This window comes from Triticum urartu, chromosome 1 (assembly GCF_003073215.2).
Source record: "Triticum urartu cultivar G1812 chromosome 1, Tu2.1, whole genome shotgun sequence".
Classification (NCBI taxonomy): domain Eukaryota; kingdom Viridiplantae; phylum Streptophyta; class Magnoliopsida; order Poales; family Poaceae; genus Triticum; species Triticum urartu.
The window spans coordinates 408,782,232-408,788,231 of NC_053022.1; positions in this window are offsets into that span (position 1 = coordinate 408,782,232).

Here is a 6,000-nt window from a genome sequence, read left to right on the forward strand (position 1 = left end):
AAGGGGAAGAAGGTGCTTTCCTCGAGCTCCGGCATGTCAGAGGCAAGCCGGAGCTCGGTCTCCCCCAACTCATTACTTTCGCCCGCCGTCAGCAGGCGCACAGAGGCGAGGCTCTTCTCCGTGACGGAGGGCTCCTCAAGGGCCGGCTCATACCTAGCCGGCACTAAGGAAGCCTTGGCCTTGCGCGGCACCATGGATCGCAGCTACGGGATGAGATTGGAGCGGATCTGGAGATAGCGGTGGCGGAGAGCAAGGAAGGGGATCTGGAGCAAGGCGAAGAAGAAGCAATGAAGGCAAGTGCTGCCTACGCCAGCCTTTTGTCAGGTCGAGCAGTTGCCGAGGCAGCATGGGGAAGCGGAGATGCCCACGTCTAATCAACCACCACACATCAACCGAGGTCGCAGGCTTTTGGGGGACCGCGGTGCTCCGTACTTGACCCGTGGCTTCGCCGGAAAGCCAAGCCCGAGCGCACCTTGGGCCCGGGGGCTATTGTCGGTGTTCTGGGAACGGGGCCCGGACTTGCTTGCCTGCGGCCCGCGGAGTGGCTAAGCCAGCAGGCCATATGGCCCATCTTCATCAACAAGGCATCCAAGACCCTCGCGAGGGGCCAAGCCTCGCGAGGCGGACGACACAAGACCTCCTCTGGAGTGGCCTAGTCGGGCAGGCTCATGAGGGGAGGAGATATCAAGGCGAGGCAAACCTCACGAGGCTCTCGTGACGTGAGCCATGACGATTGACACCAGGCAGGCGCCAGCGCACGCAGCATCCTTGTTTCCTCCTTGGAGCTAAGGAGGCCAGCGCAGGCGAGGAGTGCCGAGGCGTCAAGCAAAGGTTGCCATATCGGTGCAACAATACAAAGACCAGAAGGACGGTAAGATGGAGGTCATCGTGGAGCCCAAGACGGCGTCACCACCAGAGCCTTTCGCAGGCGGAGACCACCTTTGTCAGGATAGCTTGTACTAGTTGTCCCCCTTCAAATTTGCCCGCCATTGTTGGCTCCCTTCCAGCTCAATATTTGGGAAGAGGACCAGGGCCTATATAAGTAGAGCTAGGCACCACCATGAAAGGGGGGAGACGGTCAAGGGTGGATGGATCATCTAGATCATCCCCAACCACACAAGTGCACCAAGCACGAGAACACCTCAACCTCAGGAGACTATTCTTCCCCATGTATTGTTCATCATCATCCCTAGAGGTAATCCACCACCACCACACTGGAGTAGGCTATTACACCACAACGGTGGCCCGAACCAGTATAAATCTTGTGTCTTTGTCAGGACCCCGATTCCAAGTCACATCGATCTAGCCGGTAACACCTCATATCACTTTGCGGCCTCACGCGCGGTATTCCCATGGGTGTCGCCTTACCATGGCCCGGGACCATTTGCGCCTTTTGGCTCATGTATATGATAGTGTCGCTAGCATCCATATGATAGAGAACTCGGGCCGACATGACTAGTCATGAACCCAAAGTGGCACTAACTTACGGGGACAAGCATACATGAATCAACATCGAGCATGTCGGTCAGCAGCGTGCGAATCCGGGCTGTAGCACTGGGCTAACAGGACTCCGGAGGTCACCGCGTGACATTTCCCCGAAGGGACAGACACAGGAACGAAGTGAATCACATGCCGGCCAGTCAAGTGTTCTAGAGCAGTAGTGCTGGGCTAGCAGGACTCCGGTGAACCGGGCTGCAGCGGACTACTATGGCTCATGGAAGCACAAGACTACATTTCCCCATAAGAGAGGCTACCAAGGATAAACCACTAGGTTGTCGGATCCCACACATACCAAGCATTTCAATCATACACACAATATGCTCAATATGTGCAATACAACATGCCATCACAACTAGACTCTACGACTCAGAGTATTTATTCATTAGGCTCCAAGGAGCGAGGTAATACAAACATGGGTCTCATGACCGAACATTCAGAGCATACAAGTCGAACACATGCGGAAGCTTAACATGTCTGAGTACAGACATCTACAAATGAAAAAGGCTGAGAAGCCTAACTATCTACCAGATCCTGCCGAGGACACAGGATCGTAGCTGAGGTATCAAGCTAAACATCGAAGTCCACGCGGAACTACTAGCGAGACTGAATCCTCTCTGCAAAAACATAAATTAAGCAAATGTGAGTACAATTGTACTCAGCAAGACTTACATTAGAACTAACTACATATGCATCGGTTTCAACAAAGGGGGTGGTGTAGTTTAACTGCAGCAAGCCAGCTTTGACTCAGTGGCTAACCTGAACTACGACTGCAAGCAACTCTTTTGGAATGGCGCACACGAGTCCACATATTCACCATTCAATACACCACTATGGATCCGCTCCCGTCTCCCTACGAGAAGGCCATCCATAACACTCACACTTATCTTGCGAGTTTTAGAGTATCCACTTTCACTTGTCTATGAACTATGCAAGGGGTCCAAGTTTCCATATCCGAGGAATCCGGCTATTCGAATAGATAATGATAACCCTGTAGGGGTGTACTTCTTCACACACGCTCCCACCACTTACCACCATATACACGTCATGTATCTCGGCAACCTTCAAGCGGAAGCCTGGCGAGGGTGTCGGCCATGGCCTACCTAAACACTTAAGTCTCTAGTCCAGGTTTATCACCTATCCAAGTTCCATCTGCAGGGAGTCCAGTCGAGGTTTCCACATACGGCCCCGAACGATGTGAACAGGGTTCCCGAGATACCAAACGGGTGTCCGGTACACCGTGCCACGGTGTATCTACCGCAACATAGCCCACCCCTAGGGTTAGCGCTACGCACGGCCGCCAACACATAACCTACAAACACCAGAAACTAGTTGCAACTCCTGGACAGAGTACTAGGGTGATTAAGAAGCCGAAAGGGTCAATTAAGGATCCCAATGAGTGGTAGTAGCTGTTCATGGATCATAGACACAGAACTCAGTTCCCGAGGACGGTTTCAATGAGACAACCCACCATGTACTCCTACATGGCCTCTCACCGCTACCTTTACCAAAACGTGTTCACACACTTAGCTCACACACAGTAGGACATGTTCGCACACCTCCGATTCATTCCCGATGAATCAGACCTGACACAACTCTATGCAATAGCAGGCATGACAAACAAGCATGAACGAGTAGGCACATCAGGGATCAAACAACTCCTACTCATGCTAGTGGGTTTCATCTATTTACTGTCGCAATGACAGGTCATGCAGAGGAAAGGGGTTCAACTACCGCAACATGTAACAGTTGAATCATTGTTGTCCTAATGCAGTAAAAGAGAGCAGGAGCGAGAGAGTGGGATTGTATCGGAATGAACAAGGGTTTTTTTTGCTTGCCTGGCACTTCTGAAGATAACATGGAGTCTTCATCAGTGTCAACGATCACAGCGTCGGAGCAGCGTCTACCGAGAGGGGACATTACCGGCAATGAAGGAAGAACACAATCAATGCGATGCAACAATATGATGCATGATCATGACATGGCAATATGCTGTTGATTGAGCTAATGCAACTAGCAACAAGTTAAATGGAGTTGGTTTGAACACTAGGTTCAAATTCAAATTCAAACTATGAATTCAAATAGTGCATTATCATGTTCTGGACTAGACAGTGAGGTTAAGTTGTTCAAACATGCATGAAAATGCCATATTCAGATTGCTTGGATTTTTCTGATCATTTTTCATATATAATTTATTTCATTTGGAGTTACGGTTGAATTTCTATGAAAATGGCAACACGTAACTGCGTCAGCAATGCGTAAGCATGACCTCAGCAGGTCAACAGGGTCGCCCAGATTCAAACCTGATGGCTGGGACCCACTAGTCAGTCTCACAGAGCTGGCTAGTGTCACTGACATGTGGGCCTGGTCAACGGCCACGTCAGCCGGGTCAATGATGACGCGTGGGGCCACTGGATTAATCTAAAATAAACAGGGAATAAACCCAGGGTTAATTTGGGCGCGGGGCCGATATGTCAGTGAGAGAGGGGGTTAATTAGCGGGGTAATTAGTCCGTAATGACGGTGCCATGTCAGCACGCCGGAGTTGAACGTCGACGAGCACGCGAACGCGTCGGCGATGCTTGGGAACGTGCTACGGGCGGCGGTTGGACGTGCTGCGGGCACCGCGAGGAAGCCCTCGCTCGCCCGCATCCAGGGGTGCTCGTAGCTGGGCGCAGGGAGGCCGGGGTCGACGGCGGCGACCACTTGGGCGGCGGCCAGAGTTCGGGTGGTGGTGGGTTTGGCACTAAGGCTTGCGTTCGAGAAAAGTAGCAGGCTAGAGAGGCACTAGGCGTTGCTACGAGCGCAACGGCACACACACAATACCAATTGGTCACCGGAGCCACGTCGGCGACGAGGCCAGGCGGCAGCGCGATTCGGTCGGCAAGGGGGCGACGGCTACGGGGCATAATCGAGCTCGGGAGGAGGGGGGTTAGACGCAGGAGCTCACAGCGCTTCGGACGGAAGGCTCGAGGGGCTCGGGGAAGGCTTGCAGACGGCGGAGTGGCGATGGCGTTCGTCGGAGCCCGAGGAGGAAGATGAAGCCGATGCCGGCGATGCAGCGCGTATGGGCTCGAGCGCGTCAGCTTGGAGACGTCAGGCGTTGCAGTGAAGCTTCTGGATGCGTCAAGGGGGCGAGGGGATGGCAGTGGGCGCAGCAACGGCGAGCGGCGGCGGCTGCGCTTGGGTGGGTGCGCGCGAGAGGGACATGGGAGGGGATGAGCACGGGGGGGGGGAGGAGTGATAGGGCCTGGGGGGTGCGTGGCCGTCTCCGTGGCGCTGGGAGAGAGCCTCAGGGGCGTGAGGTAGGCAGGGAGGAGGTGGCGGCCTCAGCACGCGCCGTGCCTGCCTTCGCCTCTGCCTACTGGCAGAGGTTGAAGACGACTGGCACTAGCCAGCTGGGCTGGGCCGGCTGGAGGAGCTGGGCCACTACAGTAACAGGCCAGGTGGGCTTTGCCAGGTAGGTTCCTCTCTTTCTAACTCTGTTTCTATTTTCTATTTATGTTATTTTGTTTTGATTTAGTTTATAACCCAAATCATTTTAATAAATCCTGAAAATAATTGTGGGCATTAAATGAATTATTACAGAGACCCTTAACTATTTTCAGAATTATTGCAGCATTTTAAAAATATTAATAGTATTTAAATGCCCCAATTCAAATACAATATGGGTTATTCAAAAATCCAGAATGGCCTAAAAATATGTGCATCATTTTTGGCAGAGGTTTTCACCTTTATCAAAAATAATGAACTTTTCTAAAGGGCATTCTGGGTTCATTGAAAATATTTTTATTTTGATCCTAATTGCATTTCATTTAGTGCTAGGGCTTGTCATCCCCATTTCAAATTTCAAACAAATATAGACATGATGCATGGATGCTTATGATACTAATTGCAATCAAATTCTAGGGCTGTGACAACTCGCCCCCACTAAACAAGAATCTCGTCCCGAGATTCAAGACATGAGGTAAGAAGACAGAGGGGATACAAAGCTAATCACGACCTTCACGATCCAGATGTCTTTCTCGAGGATGTTGATTCATTGCATCACCTTGATCTCGACGTCTTGCTTTGAGAACTACATCCAACATGACAACGAGTAGAAAGGGAGAATTTAAGAAGAATCGACCTCCCTGAGGTTCGAGCAACTTAGGATCATCTTAATGATCACAAGATCAACTCATGGAATGAGACATAGTAACATCTCTTGAGCTGAGACACGAAGCATACACTTAGAGGGACGGAGTGAAACAGATGGCGAAGGTTCACTAGGTAGGCAACAATTCCATACTCGAATAGGATGGAGCATGAATTTCAAAGTAGCAAGAAGACATTTGCCATGATTTCATAACGTGATACCTCGGGGAAGGTGACTCGTAGAATTATTCCCTTAAGTGGCAAAAAGAATTAATTTTGATTCGGAGATCATTGAAACTCTTTATACCAGCCTAAGGCAATCATAATCGATCATTTGAAGGAGTTCAAAAGAATGACATACTTGGAC